This window comes from Peromyscus californicus, unplaced genomic scaffold, assembly GCF_007827085.1.
Source record: "Peromyscus californicus insignis strain IS unplaced genomic scaffold, ASM782708v3 Scaffold_12__1_contigs__length_115047231, whole genome shotgun sequence".
In the NCBI taxonomy this organism is placed as follows: Eukaryota; Metazoa; Chordata; class Mammalia; order Rodentia; family Cricetidae; genus Peromyscus; species Peromyscus californicus.
The window spans coordinates 4,055,844-4,080,889 of NW_026294413.1; the positions used below are offsets into that span (position 1 = coordinate 4,055,844).

Below are 25,046 nucleotides of genomic sequence, written 5' to 3' on the forward strand. Positions count from 1 at the left end.
TTATATTTAATTAACAAAATAAAAATCTTATTAATTTTGCTAAAAATAACTAAGAAATTTTACTAAAAAAAAACCATATGACTTCATTCTGACAATGACCGCATGTGTCCCAGAATCACTATAAATGTGGCTTAACATTACACAGATTACAAAGTCATGTTGAACCGTCTAAAGGATGGACTCCCTTGTGGACAGGTGCACCTTAGGCTCCTTAATCTCCACTGCGCTTCTCATCCAGGATGGAAATCTCAGATTCTGGAGGAGAATAAACCAAACCAAGAGGGTGAGGCCACCAAGCGCCAATCAATGTGGATTCTTTCTGTGCTGCTGGGCGTCCATGACCCCAGGTTGTCTGGTTCTGTATCGCAGGGCTCTCAGCCTGTGCTCTGTACCAGAACTACAGCTTCCATTCACCCCAGGAGTCCAAGGTTGTGCTCCAGGAACAGAGGGAGTGGCAGACGGCATTGAGTATGTGCAGATGTGTGAGTGGAGACAGTGTGGCGGTGGATGGAGACAGTGGGCTGGCCTGAAGCGGGGAGGGAGGCTAGACAGCTCGGTCCCCTGCTACCCAGGAGTTTGATCAGGCTTTTGAGGACAGGCAGGCCACGGAGCAGACCCACTTTCACAGCCAGCGCAGGAGCCCAGGGAGGGAAGGTAGGTCAGGGCCATCTGTATTCACAACGGGGCTGGAACAGTTCTTTCCCTGAAGGTGATGGCGCAGAGATGGAAGCGGAGCAGACACGGCCATTATTTTAGGACTTTCTCAAATTGTTCTTAGATTTGGGAATCGGTTTCTAAGGAGAGTGCTGATGTTGATATACATGACACACACACACACACACACACACACACACACACACACACACACACATATAGTTAGTTTTTGAAATTAAAATATAATTACATAATTTCTCCTCTTTTTGCCCTTCAGCCCCACACATGTGCACTGTATCCTTGTTCTCTTAAATTTATGGCCTAACTGAAGTTACATAAATATTCCTAAATATATAAATACAGCCTGCCCAGTCTATATAACCTTGCTTGTATGCATATGATTTTCAGGGTTGACATATCTGTATATGTCTTAGATTTGTCTGACTCACAGTTCTCCATGTGACAGCAGGTTGTAAAATTCATTTTGAACTAGCCAGAGAAAGGGGCCCTAGGTTTTGTAGAAATTCTGAACAATAGCTTTTCTTTTTTTTTTTTTTTTTTTTGGTTTTTCGACAGGGTTTCCCTGTGTAGCTTTGCGCCTTTCCTGGGACTCACTCGGTAGCCCAGGCTGGCCTCGAACTCACAGAGATCCGCCTGGCTCTGCCTCCCGAGTGCTGGGATTAAAGGCGTGCGCCACCACCGCCCGGCCAATAGCTTCTTTTCAAAGCCGGGCAATGTTTCTTACATTATCTTTCTGATTCACATAAAGACACTAACTGTTTAGCCTTCCTGTTATACCCTCCCCCACCATCCCTAAGCCCACAGGATGGAAACTGCAGACCTTCCCTTTTACTGTGCCTTATCTGCTAGGACCTCCCCTCCAGACACTGCATGCACCTGCAACGTCGGGTCCCAGCTTTCTGTTCCGGTGGAAATGGCAGAGTCGGGGAAATGGGAGAGTAGAAGGGTAATAATCTTGTTTTTTTTTCCCTCCCTATAACAAAATATTACAGACAAGATAATTATAAAGAAGAATATTTTATCTCTTACAATCAAGAGGCTGGGGTGCTCCAGAGTGAGAGGTTCTCATCTGTCTAAGGCCTTCATGTTACATCATGCTAAGTGAGAAGGTAGAAGGCCAAGGAGCTTCCTCTACATCTGCCCACAGCCTTGCCTGCTGTCCCTGCCTCTCTGAGTCTCCTTTGTTTTGAGGCAGGACCTTGTTCTCCAGTTGGTCTGGTACTTCCTGTGTAGCCCAGGCTGACCTTGAGCTTGTGGCCGTTCCTGAGGGCTGGGAGTCTAGATGCACTCCGCCATGCCTGGTCATTGTCTCCTCATTAACGTCTCTTTAGAGCTTCTGCCTGTTCCCTGCCGGGACCTGACCCAGTGCCTTCCTAAGCCACAGGTTCCTGGACACGGTTCAGTTCTCTTCTCCAGTGTCCACCGCCATGCATATGAATCCCCCTCCCCTGACTCTGTTTCCCCTAGTCCCTGCCTGTCCTCTCCCAGCTGTTTCCACTCCTTTTGTTTTTAGCTTACATGTAGTGCTCGCACTGAGCACGGCTACAAACAGCAGGTGCTCATCTGGTTGTTGATTTGAAAATTGAATATTTATTGACTGTCTCCATGTATGAGGACCGGTGGGCAACTCTCTCTCTCCTGTATCTGAGAGTGTGACCCTCAGAGAAGCTAGCTGCTGTGCCAAGGCACCCAGCTGGGGCTGAAGTCAAGTCTCCTGCCTGAGCTCTTCCTTCCTCAGGCCCTGTCAGTGGAGCACTTCTTGTTTTGCTGAACTTGACTTGAACTCAGCAGAAGGTTGGTGTGTTCTAAAAACAGCTAACATGACTTCAGGGGTTTGAACTGTAGTAGCATGCTTTTTGCTAACTCATTCATCAGAGACACTTGCCTGCCTCTGACTTTGAGCCCCTGTAATTCACTGCGATTCTAAAAATTACCCCTGGCTCCCTAAAGGGCTCAATTTTAGACTCACGGTGTCTTGACAGTACACGACTCATTTAAATCTAGAGCAGCAGGACTTTTTTCTTTTTATATCAGAAATTGGAAGTAGGAATCACTGTATTTTATTCCCTACAAAAAGATGTCGATAAAGCTTTATCAAGTGTAGGACCAGATACAGCCAGGACTGTGGCTGCTGTCCTGAAAACGTCATTGTTATTCAATCAGCTCCTTAAAGAGCAGAGAAGAGGAAGGAGTCACAGTGTGGGCATCATAGATCCAGTTTCAAAAGCTAGCTGGGTGACCTTGGCACTCGCCCTAACTCCCCAGCCTCGGCTTCCTCACCTGTGTGTGACTGGACACGAGAGATGAGCAAAGGAGACAGAGTGTTCTCAGCAATGCCCGTGATTCAGCCGCTAAACCTAGCCTGGCACTTTAGCAGAGACCACAATGTCACTTTGGAGAAAACCGGAATCACTGTTGCTGACAGAGTAGGAGCAGAGTGCTGGGTGAGAAAGATCCTGGAATAAAACCGTGAGGCAGAGATGCCCAGGACCAGGTTATCCTGGGACACTACTTGGGTTGAGACACCCACAGCCCTTTCCTTACCCAGGACCCTCACCCTCAGGGAGCTGCACACACACCCCTTTCCCAAGAAGGCAATCAGGTCACTTTGACCTAGCTACTCTTAGTTAATTCTTTTTCTGTGACTAAACAGCTTCTCAAAACTATCTAGGGACCAGTGGCAGAGTGCTGATCCAGCCTGGGCTGGTTTGGTACACTTTCAGCAGGTCACACTGTGTCCTGTAAGCGAACTTTTAGGGGAAATCCCTATTTACCATCTCATGACTATGGGCATGCGTATGATTAAAGCCAGATGCATTAGGGGTAAGGACGTGCACAGTGAACAAAGGCTTACTTAACAGAAGCCTGTCAGTTAAAACAAAGACCACCTATATCTCACCCTTAGCAACAAAGAGGCCCCAGGCCATTACCAGGTGTTTCGGAATACTTTATCTCAGACAGTCCCTGCTCTTTTGCCAAGTATGGACTCTGTACTTACTACACCTAACCTTGAACGAAATCCCTCCATACCTGTGGGATTTTTAAACAAGATACCAAGATCCTGGAAACACCACTCTCCAGACAGAGACCGTTGGCAGCACACTAGGGCCCAGTGCAGAGGACCATGAGTGGTGGTGGGAGCCGTCCTCGGCCTTGGGTGGACAAGGAGCCCGGTGACCCTTGTTTCTTGAAGAGCAGTGTTGCTTCTGTTTGTCAGAACCTTCCTGAAGGCAGACTTGGATTTTCGAGGAAGCTGCTCAGATACACGCACTGAAAGGCCTCCTGTGAAGTCACCACCTTGGCTGAGTTTCTCTGTGAGAGGGAGGAAGCAAAAGTGGCTGTTTGGAGATCCCCTCACTGGTAAGTGATACACAGATTCTGGGTGGAGGGTCAGAAATGGTTGGCATTTTCCTAGAGGGGAGGGGCAAGGTTTTTTGTTTTTTGCTGTTTAGAGTAGTTGGACTGACAGTGTTGTAGCTGGGAAAATTATGGCCAATTAACATTTATATAGAGAAAACATTACACACAGTGCATCTCACATATTAGGTTATTAAGAAATGGCAGGAAGGTATGCAGAGGTGCCTCAGTGGTTAAAGCACTTACCACACAAGCATAGGACCAGAGTTTACATCCCCAGAGCGTGTATATATGCCAGGTGGATGTGGTGACCTGCCTGTGATTCTAGCACTTGGAAGGCTATGGGAACCTTAGAGTAAGCTGGCTAGCCAGCCTCTCTGAGTTTGTGAGCTGAGGGTTTAGGAGAGACCCTGCCTCAGTGAGTAAGTCACAGAGTCATGGAAGGAGATTCTTGGTTACTTTTCTGTTGCTAGATAAGACACCATGACCAAGGAAACTTAGAGAAGAAAAAGATTCCTGGGGCTAACCAGTTTCAGAGGGTAAGTTCATGGCCATCACAGTGAGGAGTATGGCAGCAGGCAGGCTTGGCTGTAGAGCATCAGCTGAGACATTATATTTTGAGACACATCTATGAGGCAGAGAGGCAGAGAGCTAACTGGGAATGGCATGGGCTTTTGAAATCTCAAAGCCCCCCACACCCCGGGGACAGGCTCCTTCTAACAAGGCCACGCCTCCTGATCCTTCCCAAACAGTTCCATCAACTGGAACCAAAACATTCAGACATGTCTCATAGCATGTGTGTGGACATCAGAAGACAACTTTCAGGAAGTGGTTCCCCTTCCACCTTCTCATGGATTCCAGGGGTCAAGCTCAGGCCATCAGGCTTGTGTGGCAAGGATGTAACCTGCTGAGCCTTCTTGCTGGCTACTAGACAGGGTCTTGCTATATCAACATGGTGGACCTGGAACTTGGAGCTATTCTCCTGCCTCTGCCACTTGCATACTAGGATTACAGGCATGTTCCAACATGCTCACTTGATATGTAAACCATATACAGTGACACACTACAAATAAAACATTATTATTGTTATTAATTGAAAATAAATATTTCATACAATATATTTTCATACAATGTAATTTCATACAATATATTCTGATCAATATATTCCTTTTGTGATGGTTTGAAAGAAAATGGCCGTCAAAGGGAGTGGCACTATTAGAAGGTGTGGCCTTGTTGGAGGAAGTGTGTCACGGTGGGGCTTTGAGGTCTCTTTTTCTCAAGCTTCCCTCAGTGTGATAATCAGTTGACTTCCTGTTGCTGCAAGATGTAGCACTCTCAGCTCCAGCATCACGTCTGCCTGCATGCCACCATGATGATAATGGACTGAACCTCTGAAACTGTAAGCCACCTCAATTAACATTTTCCTTATAAGGTCATGGTGTCTCTTCACAGCAAAAGAAACCCTGACTAAGACACTCTTCCTTCATATCCTCCCAAGTTCTCCCAACTCTCTACTCTTACAACTCCACCTTCTTTCTCTCTCTCAAACAGACAATAAAGAAGACAAGAAAAAAACAAAATGAACAAAATAAACAAAATGTCAAAGAAAGAGCACAAGAAATGCACACGTGCACACACACACACACACACACACACACACACACACACACACAATTTATAAAAACAGAATCAGAACGGTAATATACAAGGAAAGACCGATTAGGTAAAAATGTCCAAACAAAGCATTATGAGACCAAAAAAAAAAAAAAAAAATCTTAAAAAATACCATTGAGTTCATTTTGTGTTGACCTTCTTGGCCATCTCCTGCTGGGCCTGGGACCTGCCCCAGGTATGGTTTGTATATCCAGTGAGACTCCCTTGGAGATTCTAATTTTTCCTTTGTGAGCAGTTGTTAATTGGAGATTCCTTCTTGGTTGGGGATGGGAGCTTGTGTCTACTCCCCCACTGGGACTCCACCCGGTTTGGACTTGTGCGGGTCCTGTGCATGCTGCCACAGTCCCTGTGAGTCCGCATGTGCGTCAGTCCCGATGTGTCCTTCGTGTCCTCCATCTGCTGTGGATCTCACATCTTTCTACCTCCTCTTCCACAGAGCCCTGAGGGAAGACATTCCATTTCAGGCTGTGTTCCAAGGCCTCTCACTGGTTGTGGGTCTCTGTATTGGTGCCCGTCTAACACCGAGACCTTTTGGACAAAGGTTAACTACGAACACCTCCTCTGTCTCAGATGAAGGCTGGGTTCCATTTGATGGAGTTGTGAAGGGGCCCCAAAACAGCTTGACCGCACAGCAGCCATGACAGGCTTAGGGGCCTAGACATAGCTTCTGTGACAGGCTTACTGGCAGGCAACACCCAGATCCAGGAAAAGCCTTAAGCTAACACCACCCAGGGATCTACCTAGGGGTGAGGAAGTAAGTACCTGACATCCCAAACATTCCAACCATTAGATAAGGTGGCCAGGTGTCCTTGAGTCTAGCACACACCTATTTTTTGTTTTACAGATACCCCTAGACAATTGTCGGCTAATCAGAGTCCTGGACCCCAGAAATCCCCTCACCCCAACCTCTGCTATGATAAAAATCCCACCCTGCCTGGGCTCAGGGCTCTCAGCTCTCACCGCTGCATTGGACAGACAGAGGGACCGAGCCCTGGAGCTTGAATAAAGGCTCTTTGTTTTTACATATGGGATTCGGTCTCTGTGGTGGTCTTTTGGGGGTCTCCGAGATCTGGGTATAACAGAGTGAGCCTTCAATCCCATCAGGCAGTGGTTGCTTGCTCCCACAATCTTTGTGCCACTTCCACAAAACGTTAACTAGAAATGTGTTCTCTAGGCTCATGCTATCCTCAGTCACTGAGGCCAGTAAATTTTTTTTTTCATTTTTAAAACAAACCCCAAACTCGTAATTGTAGCTGTAGCAGCTGGTTTTAGTTTTTCTATCAAATCTAGCATCTACAAGATCCAAACCTAAGTGCAAATGTACCACAAGAAACACCCTGTTGGTGCTCAGAGTACTTCAAGTTGCTTGTGGTATTAGTCATGGTCTCAGCAGGAAATGGTTTTCACTCTCTTCCAGGAAGATGAAAATTTGCTAAGCCATTTGTAAACTCATAGACAAACCAGGAAACCGGGACAGGGGTGGAATGGCCCAGGGTTAGTAAGTAGGGTTTGTTAATACCTTCAGGGCTGGGGACGAGGTGAGGGAGTAGTCACCAGAAGCTGGAGGCTGACTGCATACCTGCTGCCTTGCAGGAGCAGACACCACAGGAGAGGGGCCGCTCTACTTCCTGAAGAGGGCAGAGGAATGAGAACAGATCCTCACTCTGCTCCTTCCTTCTAACTACTTCTCAGGACTCTGAAGGACAGAGAGTGGGCCACAGATGTAGAGACTAAAGCCTGAGGAGCCAGCAGACACACCCGCACCCCTGTTTTAAGATCACAAGAATGACGTCCAGCAAGCTTGGATGAGTTGCTAGGACCACACGGTAAAGGGCAGCTTAGGAGTGTAGGGATAACGCCTGCGTTACCACCACCCATTCACCATGTCCGAGCGAGGGGCTGTGGATTAAAAAATAGAGACAAAGGCAGCGGGTCGTTCGCCACGGCTGAATGCCGAATGCCGAATGCCATTTATTGAAAGAGGGAGGAAACCTTAAATACAGGCTTACAGCACAATGGCGGATCCCCGGAGGGCAGAAGTTCGCTACATTTTTGCATCTAAGCTGTTTACACCAAATGCAGGATACAGGAACAAAGAACCTCCGGTAGAACGTTAGGTGAGAAGGAAACCGGCAGGGAATCTGAATAGGGAGGACATCTGGTCAAAGTCGGCAAGCAAGGCGGCAGCCACTCACAGTGGGGGGCCAGGGCCCACAGGTCCCCCCTTTTTACTAAAAAATGAGCTTCTGACTTAGGTTGTGTGGGACGTCAGCAGGTCACCTTACCCATCATAGAGACACCTGCCCAGGCCACACAAGTGCTCTGTCTTAGGTTGGTGACCGCCCCCCAAGCATTACCCGTCTCTGAATACTCATTATCATACAGACTCAACCACGTGAGCTGTAGAGTGACTGCTGCCAAAGATCTCAAAGTGGCGCTGGGCTTGCAATCTGTGAGATACAGAAAAGACCAACAAAAGTCCTTACCCACCCATAGCCAGGAGGCTAAAGGCGATTGAGCCATTCCCTTCTTAAATGAGCCTTACTGTAAATTGGAGTCTTTGTAAGGTGGTATCCCATAAGCAAATGGAACTTGAGTTTTAATAATTTTTACAACTTTCAAAGCCAATTTAAATGTATAAATGCAGAATTAAATTTATCATGCCCAATAAAATAAAAGATTAACTAACTGTGGTAGCTACTTTTGCTGCCAGGGTCTCCATTGTGCTAGCTGTAGAACCCAATTATGAAATAGCCATCCCAGAAGCAATAGCAGCAGTGGCCACCACTGCTATAACAGCAACAACGGCAACAGCGATGTCAGATTCTCTTCTGGAGCGTGTGAGCATCATCTGTGTCTAACTGCCACAGTCCACTGGCATGGATGCAGCTCCAGGAACACGAACCACCAAGGCCCATTTTTCTTGATCCCAGCACTACTTAGGCTGGCAGGTCTGCAAAAGAACAACTAAGAACCATAAAGAAAATAAAAAACAAAAACAGCAAACAAGGAGCAGAACTAATGGTCTCATTAATGGCTACCTACATTCAGGCTCACAAATTTTAAGGTATCTTCAAAAAGGCTAGATGAATTTCAGGAGGCCAATAAATGTTGCACAGAGCCATTCCTGAAAAGTAGGTACTACACCTGCTTGAAGAGGGTTGCAAAATGTGAAAAGGCTTAGCTGGCATGCTACTGTTAACAAATGAAGGTCATTGACCTTCAGAGTTATCCTTAATCTCCAAAGTGTGACACATTCTCAACATTTTTGAAAAAGGTTACCATACATTACCTTCTGAAGAATCCAACCACATGGCTACAGTTCCTAGGCTTACAATAATGTTTGCCAAGGCTGGCCGTATTGAGCTCTCAATCCCCATTGGCATCAGAAGGGGAGAGTTTTTTATGAAGGCCCAATAGGTCTCTGCCATGTTGGAATTCAGCAGCAGCCACAGGGTGCACGCAGCGCTCAGGAACCCAAAGAGGAACCTCATTGTCCTGCGGAAAGACACAAACAGATCCCCGGGCCCACACCAACACCAGATCGGGTCCCCTCCAAGTGCCAGTAGAAAGATCCTTCCATCGCACCAGAGGATGATTTGCAACAGGAGCCCTCCAGTGCTTATCTGCAGTGGATACTCCAGCAGAATCCACCGATAAAAAATTTAAAATATATAAAACAAGGGAAAGAATAGAATGTGGAGAAGAGAGATGAGCCCCTATCTCCCCCTTTTTACTTTAGAAATATATGTTTTTAAGGTACGATGGCAGCGTTCTACTATAGCCTGTCCTTGAGGATTATAAGGAATACCAGTCTTATTAACAATAGAAAAGTCTTGGCAGAATTTTGAAAATCCCGTACTGCTATAGGCGGGACCATTATCAGTCTTTATGCATTTTGGTACTCCCATGTAAGCAAAAGCATGAAGACAATGATTCTTTACATCCTTAACCTTTTTCCCTGAATGGGCAGAAGCAAAAATTAGAGAAGAATATATATCAATAGACACATGGAAATATTGCAAGCAAGGTGGCAGCCACTCACAGTGGTGGGCCAGGGCCCACATAGGAGTCCAAGCCCTGCTCTCCCGGTTCCTCCCCCCTCCTCACCTGCTTCCCTCCTCTGGACAAGGAAATGTTTGTGTCATCTCGCTTTAGATCTGGAGCTGAAGGGTCAGGTTGAGCCTCATCCAGGAAGTTCTGGTGTCAGGGTAGGCTGAGGAGCCAGGATGAGTCTGCAGGTCTAGAGAGAGAGAGTGCAGCTGTTCAGGACAAGAGCAGAGCCAAGAGCTCTTTGGCTTTGAGCCACACTCTGAGGTCAAATACTTCTCAGCAAAGACAGAAAGTGAGAGTGTCTGGGAGACCAGGAGCAGAGGAACTAACTCCCAGGAGGAGTCCTGCCTGGGAAAGCCACACAGATGCAGAGAGCTGCCTTGGACCTCTGGTGACCTGTACACTGTATTCATCCTGCTTCCCAAACATGCTCCTTTGTCCTGACTCTCCTGGGATTTTTTGCTTAAGAGGGTCTCTCTCTCTCAAAAAGATTTATTTTTACTTGATGTGTATGGTGTTCTGTCTGTGTGTGTGTGCACCATGTGCTTGCAGGGCCCTCAGAGGTCAGAAGAGGGCACCAGATCCCCTAGCACCAGAATTACAGATGTTTGTGAGCCACGGTGTGGATGCTGGGGAATAAAACCCAGGTACTCTGCAAGAGCAGTCAGTGCTCTTAACTGCTGAGCCATCTCCCAAGTCCCAAGAAGCTTTTTAAGAGAACACACCCATCAATCGAGGTGTGGATGACACCCAGCCACATACTCTTCTATGGCTTGGGGGGATTAGTCCCTAGGATGCCTGCAACCTGGAGCTCAGAGCCACCAGTTTGAGGCATGTTATAAGCGGTTGGGTCAGTCTCGGTTTCTGTGTTCAGCTAGAAATTACAGGCAAATGCGCTTTGTTGTGAGGCAAAAGGGATTTGTTTAACCACGAGTTGGGGCCTAACGGTTTTCTCACAGACCACATGAGCCAGAGTCTTTGAAAAGCCTAAGCACCTTGGGCAACCCTTTACCACAGCTGATGAGGACCCCGCAGCCGGCCCTCCTGCGCTTCCCCACTCTGCACACCTCGCCAGCGGTGACGAAGCCTGGCTCGATCGCCCTCCCCGCGGTGCTGACTGCCTCTCTGGGGTTACTGATGCCCTGTCTTAACAAAAGCTGTTTACTCAGGGTCATGGTCGATGGGCTTTGTAGAGGTGAACTCCGCGTTTTCCTTTACGGGCTGTCAGAACACTTGGTGTCCTTGGTATCCCAGGCAACCAGGGGCGACGCTGCCCTCCTCTTTGTCTGCTACAGCAGTAGCTCAGTCTCCTTCTCTGTAGTTTTTCAGGTGAAACGGCGTCCATTTGTGGTGTGAACAAGGCTGACTGCCATCTGCCATTGCCAGCAGGGTCAATATCAGTGGCCAGTTGTTAATCTGGGGCTCACTGACGGAACTATGTGCCACCAGGGACCTTGCTTCAACTGATTTTAACCCAAATTACCTAGATGATAATAGTACTTCAGCAAACCATTTCAATTTAAATGTACTTGACTGCTAGTCTGTTTTCCGTAGGGAGCAATGGGCACAAGTGTCTCCCAGCTGCAACTCAGAGAACATTAAAAAAAAAAAAAAAAAAAGGCTTGCTGTGCATGCCCTGAGTCCAACCCCCAAAACCTGAAGTAGAAGGAGAGAACTGGCCTCCGAAAGTTGTCCTCCGACCTTAGCACGCATGGCATGGCACATATGCGGACTCTTTCTCTCAAAAATGAAACAAAAACCAAACCAAAGAAAACCCAACCTACAAAAAGGAAAATCAGAACAAAAAGGCAAAAGACCAGTAAGACCAAAAAAAAAAAAAAAAAAAAAAGAATAGCATTTAGTGTATTCTGTGTTGGCCAACCACTCTTCACTTTGTTTTTTACTTGGTGCCACCAGCCTGTCTTCCCTCTTCTTTCCTACAACTTCCTTGAGATTGTCGCGGACATCATGCTCTCTCACATCCCCTGACACTCAGTCATGACCTTGCCCTCTCCAGACAACACACACCGTTCAAATGTCCCTAGCACACCTCTGGCAGCCTCCCGCTTTCCGAGGCGTTAGGGATGGTACAGACACACGGAGGGCAGTGATGTTACAGTGGGCTTCCCAGGACCAGCAGCAGCAACAGCAGCATCCGGGGGGACTTCGAAACACGTTCTCACCATCCGCTCCATAGCCACCAAATCTTGGGAGTGTGATTTTTTAACAAGTTCTTCATGTAATTCCGATGCATGAAGAATTAGCTTTAAAATAAGATGCTTTTTCTTGCTTCCTTCCTTAGCCTTCTGTCTTGTTGACATTGCCAACACATTTTGCTCTGCTCTGCTCTCCCACCATGCAGAACCCAGGGCTGATCTGGCCCAGTTTCCCTTGGCTTTGGAATCTGCAAAAGCCTCAAAGTCCACACTGCTGTTGATTGTATACTCCTTGCCTCCTCCAGCACTTGCGAGCGTGAGGAGCCTGTGAGCGTCAGGAGCTTCTGCATCCCACGGCTAAACCCCAGATGTAATGACAGACCGGCATACATGCTCTAACATCACCAGCACAGGGCTCTGCCAATGTGCGCCCCAGAGGGAAGGTCCGTCAGTCACAACAAACTCCGTTTTCCTCAGGGTTTTGAAGTAAAGGAAAGCCGGGTTAAAACCTAGGCTGTCTCCAATGTCTTTCTGTCCCGAGTCAGCTTTTTCTTTTTCTCTCTGGAATCAGCTCGTGCGTGGATTGGGTTATTATCTTGATTAAAGGTTAGAGATTTCTTAGGGGAGGGCAAAGGGAAGGCAAGGTGCTACTTTTTGAGGTGACCTCATTCCACGCCCCCCAGTCCCAGTTTGTTACCAAGAGCAACCCACACACTTTTGTCGGATAGCTGGCACCCTGGTGACATGCACGATGACTGTGGGAGGGCAAACCTACAGGTCAGCTTGAGACAAAGCACACCTTTCTGGGATAGCGTGCCTCTTTCACGACGCCAAAGTCATCAGCTAGGTAGAAGTGCCTGCCCCAACCCTGGACTGTGGATGATGCCTCTGCTTGAGCCCAGTCTAGGGGCTCAGGGGGATTGAAGGCTGGTGTGGACAGGAGGAGCAGAACCTCTGGCAGATGGGGCCTGATGGAAAGTCTTCAGGTCACTGGGGGATTGTTCTAGGAATGTGGCTCTCATGGGGTTCCTTGTTAATTCTGGTGAGAGGGTTATTGGGAAAGCTAGAATTTGTCTTCACCATATTCTCTATCCTGATTTTAGATAAAATTCCTGGACTTCGAACCCCCAAAACCACGAGCTGAATTCTCTCTCCCCCTCGCCCCCTTTTTAAAACATTCTGGGATTGAACCTACGGCCCTGTACATGCTAGGTAAGCACTCTACCATTGAGCTACACCCTCAGCCCTTAAATATTTGATTTTTGAGACAAAATAAAATATTAATTTTTATTTTTTTCTAGACTGTCCTCAAATTCTCTATAAGCCCAGACAGGCTTGAACTTGTGATCCTCCTGCCTCAGTCTCCTGAGTAGTTTGGATTACAGGCTTGTATCACCAAACATGGTTACCTCTCTTTCCCTGGTGGCCATCTTTCTGTTTCTGTTTCTTTTTTGAGGCAGGATCTCACTATGTAGTCACAGCTGGCCTGAAACTTACTATGTAGGTATGATTGGCCTAGAACTCTTAAAGATCTGCTGCCTCTGTCTCCTAGTGCTGGGATTAAAGGCATGTGCTACCCTACTCATTTTTGGGAGAATGATATGTTGTGACTAAAAGCTAATCACACACGTAGACTATGGTGTTCAGCTGGGAGCCATGTAGAACTAGGTTCATCATTTTCTTTTCTTTTTGAGATGGCTGAGATGTCTCAGTGGGTAGGGTTCTTGTCCCATGAGCCCGATAACCTGAGTCTGAGCCCTAGAATCCACATAAAGGTTGACAGAAAATTGACTCCAAAGAGCTGTCCTCTGACCTTTACATATACTGTGGTGTACTGTGTCCCACCCCACTCAATACACAGATACACTCAATATTGATAAATAAAAATAAGTAGAAACCATGGGATTTTACATTTCTTAATACATATGACATTTTTCCATTAAAAAAAGTTCCTTTTGTATTAGGACACTCCACTGATTACTTCAGTCATAGTTTCATAGTTTTCTCTGCTTAAGACTAAAGTTCAGTAGTTTCTGATTGCAATGGTGTGTTTAGATTTCCTTTCTTCTTCTTAATAATAATAATAAATTATACAATATAATCATATTATAATCAGTATCAATCATAATCACTATTATTGTAATTATTAATAATAATTATTAGTATTGTTATTTTGCTTGTCAAAATATTCATTACTGAAAGGATTGTTAAAATCTCCTACCATGCTGGCCGATTTTCCCTCTGAGTAGGAGTGTTACTTTTATTTTATGTGTCTCATTTATTTTTTGTTTTTGTTTTCTAGGACTGGCTTATGTAGCCTGGTTTATCCTTGAACTCACTATGGTGGCCGTGGCTGATCTTGAACTTCTGACTCACCTTTCTCTGCCTGCCTAAGTCCTGGGATTATATGTCTGGGCCACTATGCCAGGCTTATTTTACATATTTCGTTTAAATTTATTTATTTGTTTATGTGTGCCATATGTGTGGAGGTCAGAGGAGAATTAGCAGGAGGAGGACCTTCTACCACGTGGGGCCCAGGGATTGAATTCAGGTCATCAGGCTTGAGGGCCAATGCCTTTACCCACCACACCATCTACTTTATAGGCCCACATTTTAGAAATTTTGATGAATTTTATTAAGGATGTGCAATTTTAGGGTTGCTGATTACTGCTAACCTGTTTATCTTTAATGACTCAGTTGATCAAAGTTCATTTCATTTTACATTAATTTATTCATTAGATTGTATAAGTTTGACAACACTTAGCACAAGATCTTGAAATTTGAACTTTTTTCAGTCTTCATAGAATGCTGCAGAAAATCTTATTTTATTTCACAAAATTCCCATGACACCTTGTTCTGTGTGGAAATTAAAAACATCGCACAAAACTGTCTTCAGGCTGTGTATGAAAGGTAAAGGAATCTGACTCGGTCCCACCTCTAAGGTGTTTCATTGTGTTGCTGCAAACATTCCACCTCCCCACCCCCTACCCTTGACCCCTGCCACCCACAACTGAAACACCTGTTGGTATTTCAGATAAGGGCTTCTCAACCCGTGTATTGATATTAATATTAATATACTTGTATTGGTTTTCTTATTATTAGCTCGACAAGTTAACACCAATATAGTAGCTTAGGACAGCTTGCCGTGACAGGCTAAAACAACACGGAGGTCCCTCCATCTTGTATTCTTGCTGAGGCCATTTCAGGTTTAACTAGAATTTGATCTCCTTGATGGAGAATTCCATGGAAAACTACCTAACTCTACTCTAGAAACCTGAGGTCAAGATGCCCCAGCCAGCATATCTTAGCTTCTGTTAAACTGCCTGCTTGATCAGCCCTTCAGTTCCCTGCAGCTGCCAAGTGAGATACCAGGATGTGGTTTTTGTCTTTAAAAATCCCTTACCCTAAACACTCAGGGTTACACTTGGGTTCCAAATACCTGAGTATAGTCCCAGCCAGCTGGAATAAAGACTTTCAATTAGCTATATATTGTGTCTGAGTGGTCATCTCTGGTGGGCTCCTTATAACATTTTAGAGGCCCCAGCGAGATTCCCCAGAGACTGGACTCCAACACTTGGGGAACTAATGGGGGCCACACCCTTTTGGCCTGGCCAGGTCATCCAGAGAAATGCAAAACCTCTCCCTGTTCTCTCTGGCCCAGACAGGGAGGAGGCAGTCGTTCCTTGATTTGTGTTCTCTCTCCCTGCTTCCTCCCCTGCCTACTCTAAACAGCTGGTAGTGCCCAGGGAGAGAAGGGGGAAGTAGTTCCCCTAGTCACAGCATGGCAGGGGAAGTGGAAGTTCACACACACACACACACACACACACACACACACACACACACACACACCCGTTCATGGTTTATGTCTTCTTCTCTACCAGTGACCCGTATAATTGGAAGACCCCAAACCCTCCATTTTTGGAGAAACTTCAGGCCCTATCAGCCTGTTGGAAACTGTTCTAAGGTAAGAGGGCATTGGACGCTTTTTTTTTTTTTTTTTTTGGTTTGTTTGTTTTTTTGATGTGGGAGTCAGGATTTGCAGGATAGCTGAAATATGTCATGGGAAAGTGTCTGCTGCCCTTCCTCTAGGTAGCTTAGGTATGTGACTGGAGAGATGAATAGCTGAGCCTTCTTGGTTGAGATTCTACTCCAGGACTTAGAGGTTTGTAAAAGGCATGATGACCTTGCAGAACCCCTGTATGACTGTCCTGAGGTGACTGACCTGAGCCAGTCTATCAAGCTTGATCTGACTAATGTCCCATTAGCAATACTAAATGATAGTATTGGGATCAGTATTGTCTCAAATGGGACCAGGGATGCAGGGGGCAGGGGTGATGATCCAAGATAAGACTATCTAGGCATAATCTTTAAAAAATGGAACCTCAGCTCAGTGAGCTGGACTTTTGACATTGACTCAAGCACTCTCCTGGAGGAAAGACAGTACTATCACCATATACACCGGTAGCCAATACGATTTCATCACAGCCCATGTCCATGGGGCTCTATACAGGGAAAGAGGATTGCTAACCTCAGCAGGAAAAGAAATCAACAATAGAGAAGAAGTCTTAGCCCTATTGGAAGCTATCTGGCTACCCAAGAGGGTGGCCATTGTCCATTGTAAAGGACACCAAAAAAGGGGTTCCCCAGAAGCCAGAGGCAACAGAGGGATGACTTGGCCACTTGGGTGGTGGCCCTAGAACCAGCAGGGCCTCTCTTAGTCTTGGTAGTCCTGCCAGATCCCAGCTTACGAGACGGCCTAGAACACATGGTGGGTCTAGAACACGCTGTGAGTGAGCCTGACTGGGTGAAACAAGTACTGGCCACACGGGATGGACAGGACGAGTTGGGTGGTCTCTCCCTTTGGTGTCTCTTGAAACATACTTACAGGGCTGAAATTTTGAATTTTTGAATTTTTTTTTTGGTTTTTCGAGACAGGGTTTCTCTGTGTAGCTTTGCACCTTTCCTGGATCTTGCTCTATAGACCAGGCTGGCCTCAAACTCACAAAGATCCTCCTGCCTCTGCCTCCCGAGTGCTGGGTTTAAAGGCGTGCACCACCACCGCCTGGCTGAAAATTTGAATTTTAAAGAGAAAACATCACAAATTTTGGCAAGCCCTCAATTAAGAATGTCCCATGCTAACCGCAGACATAGTTGTGGCCTACACACAGCTTTTAGATCAATCTCCACTTTGAGTTAGGTTCTAGAACCATCTAGGTGCTTATATCCTCCTCATTCTGAGGCAGCTCCCACGCTCCAAACTCTACCACTAAGCCACACCCCCAGCTCTGTTTAAGTCTATTTTAAGTTTGTCATATACTCGACGCCGATTTTTGGCCAGAATATAGGAATTCTTCATCTGCCAGAGCCCTTAGAAATTACACAAGCCCTTCCCTGTGTAGGTTTTGTAGACAGGAGCAAATCTTGGTTCAAAAGATTTGCTGAAGGTCTCAGCTGGCTGGGAGCTAGCCTGCATGGTTTGTTATGATAAATTTTACGGCAGAATTGGCTAGCTCTCTCCTAGCTCATCATGTGGCAGTGGGAATGAATCTTTTTAAAGATTTTATTTCATTGTTCAAAAGATTTTCATTTATTTTAATTAATCCATGTACGTGTGTGTGTGTGTGTGTGTGTGTGTGTGTGTGTGTGTGTGTGTGTATATGGGTTGTGCATGCAAAGGGTTGTGCATGCAAATGCAGTGTTCATGGAGGCCCAAAGGCATTGGATCCCCGGGGCTGGAGTTACAGGAGGTTGCCAGCCTTGTAACATGGGTGCTGGACATGAAGTTGGGTTCTTTACAAGAGTAGCATATGCTTTGCTGAGCTGTCTTTCCAGTACTTTATTTTTACTCATGTGTATGTGTGAATGTCTGCATGAATGTATGCCGTGTGTGTGTGTGTGTGTGTGTGTGTGTGTGTGTGTGTGTGTGTGTGTTCTGAGGAGGACAGAAGAGGGAGTCAGAGCCCTTGGAACTCAGTTTACAGGTGGCCGTGAGCAGTGTGACATGGGTGTAGGAACTGAACTCAGGTTTCCTGGGAGATCAGCAACAATGCTTAACCACCATGCCATCTCTCCAACCCTCCAATATGATGATGCATTTTTATTTTTGTTTTTGTTTTTCAAGATAGGGTTTCTCTGTGTAGCCCTGGCTATCCTAGAACTCACTCTATACACCGGGCTGGCCTTGAACTCACAGAGATCCACCTGCCTTTGCCTCTGAGTGCTGTGATTAAAGGCATGTGCCACCTGGCTGATAAATGCATTTTTAAAGCAGGACTCCTGCCCCCAAACCTAAGAGGTCAGAGTACAGGGGAAGACTTGGGGTTTGCAGGTCTGTTATTATCTGTCGCTGAGGCTTTAAGGCTTAGCTTGGGCTCAGGACAGAGACCTGGTTCAACTTATTGTACAGGCGTTGTATCTTCTGGATGTTATTAATTTGAGTTAGTTCCCAAATTTGAATCGCAACCATCATCTCATGTCTTGAAAAATTAAAACTGAGCCAACATCATATGTGCCTGTCTAGGGGAAGGGACAGGATCTCCTGCTCGGGGCCACCCTGCTGGGAGTGTTAGGACCCAGGGGTCATGGAGTCCTGTGGCAGGGCACAGGCAGGTGGAAGGCCGGCAAAGCCAAAGTTCAGTCAGTGCCACGGCTCCATGTGATTGTCAGAGATATCTAACCTCTCTGAGACTCGACGAGGATGGCAGCGCCTCGGCTGAGACTCGACGAGGATGGCAGCCCCTCGGCAGACACAGCCTACGGCAGTTGGTAGGGTCAGTGACACCTGGGAGAGACTTCAGGAACCACTGTCTTCTTTGAGCTAAAGGCTCTTCACATCACAAGGTTGTCCTGATTAATGAGGTCCTCTAGTCCCTCCCATCTGACAGAGGGAGGCTGGCTTCAATACTGACTGTCCTCTGTGGAGCCACTGTGGTCCCTAAAGGAGGAGGGGGTCCCTTGCTTTCTCCAGACTCCTAGGTTTACAAATTTTGCAGATCAACACTTTCAGCTTTTGGTGGCTTAGTTAGGGTTTCTTTCTATTGCTGTGATCAAACACCATGATCAAAAAGCAAGTTGGGGAGGAAAGGGTTTATTTGGCTTATCACTGTTCATCAAGGAAGTTAGGGAAAGAATTCAAACAGGGCAGGAACCTGGAGGCAGGAGCTGATACAGAGACCATGGAGGGGTGCGGCTTACTGGCTTACTCCTCACCGCTTGCTCATACTGTTTTCTTATAGAACCCAGGACCACCAGCCCAGGGATGGCACCACCCACCATGGATGGCACCATGCCTTACATGATGGAGGCATTTTCTTAATTGAGGTTCCCTCCTCTCAGATGACTTTAGCTTGTGTCAAGTTGACACAAACTACCCAGCACAGTGGCCACCCAGGAGCCAAGAGGCCCCTGGAAAATGGTCAAATCGTCTCCTCTCCTCCCTGAGAACCGCATTCTCAGGCTCTGAACAGAGAGGGCCTGAGCTCTGCCCCTTTGCCAGCCACAGGGGAAATTCCTTCTCCTATGGACTGGAGTCCCTACAGAGAGATCTACCCCTTTTCTTATTTTGATGTTTCATTTCTGGAATGGACAGAGTGACTTTTATCAGGGAGCAAAAAGCCACAAAACTATAAGCAGGTGAAAATTTCCCAGAGACATCTTGGTACACCACATAGCGCATTGCATTATGGGCCTTCCTCATCTCTGGTGTGCAAAGGACACTAGGAGGCAGATTGCATGGGAAGTGAGCTGGCGGCTTCAAACCTTTCAGTGGGAACTGCCAGATACTCGGATCTTTCAGGAACGCACCCAAGCGTCTGGGGATGGCTCCGTTTTTATTTGCATATGGAATTCTGGGGGCTTACTCACTCTCTGAGCGGCCCATGCTGGGAAGGTGGGGCCAGCCTGAGGGTCACGGGCTGGGACCAGTGGAGCCCAATGGCCTGCTTTCTTCTCATTGGACTAAACAGCCAGGGGGCAGCATCCACAAAGCCACTGCATCCACGGAAGATTCCAATAAACAAGGAAGGCTCCGCTTTCTGTTCAGAATTCTAGCAACTAGCAGCAGATGTTTAAAAAACGTTTCCCGCTCAGTGAAAGCAAGACCAGGCACCAAAACCAATAAATCATTAACTTAAAGGACAGACTTTCGAGGCTTACTGCCTGGCCAGCTTTGCCAAGTGACAGAAGGGTCACTGACTTCATTGTTGGAAGGAAGTCGGTAATGATTTCCCGGAGCACCCGAGCACTCTTGCCGCGCTTGCGCTGATGGTGCAAGGCTTAAAAGCGAGGCTGTATCGCCCCCTCGTGGATTCCGTGTGCATAACCTATGATGCGGAAACACTCCTAGCAAAGTGAAGGCGCTTTGTGCTACAAATCGCAAACACCAACCAAAAAATAAACAGAAATCAGGGAGCGTCTTGGAATAACTCTGTTTTATTTTTATCTAAAAATTTTATTGAAATATATATTTTTTCGATAAAAAACGCGGCAACAACGTGTCCAGAGCACATAACACGTGAGAGTAAATTACTGACGGTAATAACGAAGGGAGAGGCTCAGACTGGATTGTTGTAACGTACATTCATTAAACACTAACCAGTAGCGCCACAGAACTTACCCTAGAAAAGCATAACTAAACGAGTATGTCAAATATTAGTACTGTGAATACCCCCTTTAATTTATCTGATTTTTTTTCCTGCTCTATAACATATTTGACAAATTAAAGGGTTTATATTTATAGCCTATAACTTGATATGTACACATTGTGAAATGATGAGATCAAGTTATTTAGCACATTCATTACCTCATATACTTTTTTTTTTCATGAGAACACTTAGTCTCAGCAATTTTTGCATATGCAGTGGTGTGAAGCTTGCCAGTGAGCAAGGCCAGCCTTGAGGAGTTGCCTCGAAAGCCAGAGAATGTGGCGCCAGGTCCTGTGTGTTGAGCTGCCTGGCTTATTGTCTGCGCTAATGGTGCTCCCTGATCTTTACAGCTGCTCCAGGAACCCCAATTATTTCTATTTTGACCAAGCCGATTCAACTGGGTGTCTGTCAATCACATCTGAGGGACAACTGCCTGAAATCACGTCTCTACTGCTTAGGTGGTTCGCACTGTACTAAAGCCACCTCAGTGGCTAATTTAGCGACCTCACATTTGGGTTAGCACTGTGGTAAGAGAACACTACCTACCCTGAACACCACTAATAAGTCCCACACACTTTCTGCTGCTGATGTATTAACATTCATCGTTACCAAGAAGAATGGAATGTTCTAGAGAGATCATAGGTAGTTCATTTAAAATAACTATAGTTCCATCTGAAAACCTAAAATATTTCAATACTTTTGTCCTGATTTGCATTGAAATCATTGGTGTAGTAAAGCTTCTGGGAAGACTGAAGAACTGGTCAAATTATAAATACCGAGTGGGGGACAGTGAGGTGGCTCAGGGGTTAAAAGCATTTGCTGTGAAAGGGTGGGGATGCGGGTTCCATTCCCAGAATGCATGTAAAGGTAAAAGGAGAGAACTGATTCCACAAAGTCATCTTATGACTTCCACACATGTGCAGTAGTGCCCCCAACCCACCCCATCCAACAACAATCCTAAGAAACTTGAGTGGATTATGAACCTGATGTAGTATATTAAGTCATGGTGAGCTGTAAGTGGGGGACAATAAAGACGGTAGCAGAATCTTTTGGAGGAAAGGAATTATGCTCCTGAAGAACAGTAGGAGAGTAATTTATTTCTGCATAAAGTAATCATGACTATAAATGAGCAGGCACAGGGCCCAAGTAGGCACCAATCTGGCTTCAGAATTTTGTTATTTTAAAACAATTTCTAACAGAAGCAGCTTCAGCTATGCATTTGCTGTAGTGTGGTGTAGGACGCAGAATAAACATGACACAGAGGAGGTGTGAAATGTGTTCTATGAATACATTTAAAATTTATCTGCTTGATGGAAAGACAGATTGGGCCATCTATCAGTAATGCAAGGGAGCAGCTTCGCCCTGACTGTCTAACCAAATACAAGTTTGGAATTGACTTCTTCAGGCTGTGGGGTTCATCAATTCTCGAAGGCTTTTAAAGATTAGTATTTTGAATGCACAGCTGTAAAGTGATTGTATTTCTAAGTTTTTGATAATCAGCAGGATTATTGTCATGTTAAAGACACAGTGTGGAAGAATGTAAGCCTGTCTGACTGTGAGTCAATTAATGTATAAAATTCCCTTAGACACCAAACATCACTGAATCACAGCTCAGAAATATCACTGACTTCACCTCAGTAGCCTATTTTATTTTCTAACTACTAATAATCAACTCAGTGTTTACAATTTCTTTTGGCTTAATTTATTTTTTTTGTGTGTGTGTATGAGTGTTTTTGCCTGCATGTATGTATGTGTACCATGTGCATGTCTGGTGCCCACAGAGGCCAGAAAAGGGCGCTGGATCCCCTGGAACTGGAATTACAGATGTGACTCATGTGGGTTCTGAGAATCAAGCCGGAGACCTCTGCAAGAACAGACCGGGCTTCTAACCACTGAGCCTCTCTCCAGCTCCTCACTCTATCACGAGGTTGTTGTGGAAAGTGAAGCCGCCAGACCTCCAGGAAGTTCACTGTAGTGACGCGTAAGCGTGTGGTCGAGAAGCCACATTATAAGCAGCGTCAGCGACATCCCAGAACTCCTAGACGACACCCCACAGCCTGACTTTGTTTTGGAACGTGCCACTCATTATGGGGCTGGGGAGGGGCCTGTCTGCGAAGTGTTTGCTCGGCAAGCGGCAGTTGGATCCCCAGAGCCCGTGTAGAGGCTGGGCATGGTGTCACGAGTGTGGAATCCTAGAGCTGGAGGCAAAGACAGGCCGATCCCCTGGACTCACTGGCCAGCCAGCCTGGCCCACATGGCGGACTCCAGGCCAGTGAGAGACTGTCTTCAACAACGAGGTGACCAACACTTAGGGAAAGACACCCGAGGTCGACCTCTGGGTCACACATGTACACATGTGCACGCACGCATGCATGGTAGAGATCTGAATGCACATTTGTTATGGCTCTAGCTGCCTAGTATACTTGGTTATATGTTTTATTGATTAGTTAAGTGCAAATCAATCTGCAAATTTTACTGAAGCAATAATTTTTATCACCACAGCTTATTTTTAATCACAGATATTAGCAGAATGCTTATTAGCATGTAAGGTTCCATAGGTTTGCTTTTGTGGGTGTATTATACATGTTCACGTGTGAAGTGACCCACGAGCCACAGGGTGGTTCTGGACCCAGGATTAGGCACAGACCACACCCCAAAACCGATTTCCAACACAAAGAGATCCTTTATTTAGCAAGGCAAAGAGACAAGGTGGCTGAATCTGAATAGGGCAGAAACAGCAGCAAATAGCTTTGCAGGAGAGCTTTCAGGAGGAAAGAAGGGGAAGTCTGTGTTAGAACGAGGAGGATGTGTGGGTACGTTCTGGTCGGGCATGTTAGTCAGAGGAGCCAAATGGGGATTTTGATCACTGGAGCTTGATGTTTCCAGAGTCAGACCCTGGCGATCAGGCTCAGGAGTGAATGAGGCAGAAGGAAACGGCCCAAACAGACCAGACCTTGTGCAGCTTTAGGAATGTGGACGTGCCCAAGGGAACCTAAGGGTTAGCAAGGGAGGGGAGGGGAGGGGAGGGGAGGGCCTGGTGTTACCTTGCATGCCGTACTCAATAAAGCCTGTTAGAGCCCTTCAGTGTGTGTGTGTGTGTGTGTGTGTGTGTGTGTGTGTGTGTGTGTGTGTGTGTGTAAGGGGTACACACGGAGGTCAGAGGTCAACAATGAGCATACTTGACCCACGGAGCCACTCCTCAACCCCATGATTTTATTTTTAATGAACACTCACATATTAAAAAAACTCTGTAAGATCCGAGGGAATCCACAGGTCAGTGATATGCCAATGTGAGCAAAACATGTTCTTCCACATCAGATGTCCATTTCTTGTCTTCTCTTTCCTATATGTCCTCTCTCTGTGTCTCTCTCTGTGTGTGGTGTGTATAGATGTTTATATTTATGAGTTTATAAGTGTCACCTTATACAGATTTAAAAACTGGGGCATGTGTATATTCTGATATACAGTATTGCATTTCGTTAACATTCTTTGGTTTGTTTTGAGCTAAGGTCTCACTATGTAGTCCTGGTTGGCCTTGAACTCACAGAGATCCACCTGCCTCTGTCTCTTAAGTGTTGGGATTAAAATCGTGCACCTCTACACCAGGCCCTTATTAACATTCATTTAAGTGGTAGAACTAATTATTTCCATCACTCTGCAGAGGAGGAAACCAAGACACAGACTAGAGAAGCTGGATGGTTAGGGCTACATCTTAATCACAGAGAGCTGCTGATAGAAACACGTGCTGGTGATGTGATGAGGGCTCTCTACCTGACGAAGTCGGGATTGGAACTGAGAGTGAGGTTCAGAGAGCACCCCCACCTTCTATCATAGTCAAAGGAGGAGGAGGAAGAAGAGACCCAACGGGAGGAGAAGGGACTGGGGAAGCAAGTGGGGCAGAGAGAGTCACTCAGTGGAGACCTGACATGAGAGGAGCACGGAGAGCCTTCGGGTGACAACTGTCCTGCACGGAACTGTTGCCGAGACTTGGTATTTACACCGACGCTTGTGCCTAACATTCTTCATTATGTGTTTGACGTCATGAGGACGTGGGAACATGGTCTTGCCCATGGAGCCCATGGCTGCTGGAGTCTTGCCAAAGCTGGGGCCTCAGCAGATTTCTAGCTCTCTGCTGTTCTCTGTGGAGTCAGGCAGATGGAAGGTGGGAGTGGGCATAAAGAATGTAAGACAGAGAGAGTTTTCTATTTGCGTAGTAGTCTCTGCAAATTTCTGTTTTATTGCCAAAGAATTTTTTAATTGTAAAATTACCCAGTGAATGAACAATTGATGGAATGTTTGGTAAAAACAAACAAACAAACACCAAACCAAGCCCAAACAAAAACTCCTTTATTTTTGTCTTTGCTATATTGTCATTATAAATTTGAGATGGACTCCGAGAAAAGTAATAGGCCTGTGTCACATTAAATATGTCTGTGCAGAGTGAGCGGCAGACATGTCCAGTGAGTCTGGTAACAGCAACGGCTGCGCC

General features: G+C 46.1%; 2 long non-coding RNA genes across 2 annotated transcripts; one reads left to right on the forward strand and one right to left on the reverse strand.

The window, feature by feature from the left end:
• The first annotated feature begins 1,221 nt into the window (after positions 1–1,221).
• On the forward strand, positions 1,222–15,402 carry LOC128107032 (uncharacterized). Its single transcript, XR_008216917.1, has 4 exons — positions 1,222–4,035; positions 12,221–12,358; positions 13,019–13,127; positions 14,218–15,402. It is a non-coding gene; the product is annotated as an uncharacterized LOC128107032 (long non-coding RNA).
• LOC128107031 (uncharacterized) lies at positions 7,640–20,287 on the reverse strand. The gene is made up of 2 exons (XR_008216916.1): positions 19,779–20,287; positions 7,640–9,949 (listed from the first exon to the last, which is right to left on the reverse strand). It is a non-coding gene; the product is annotated as an uncharacterized LOC128107031 (long non-coding RNA).
• Between the last annotated feature and the right edge of the window lie 4,759 nt (positions 20,288–25,046).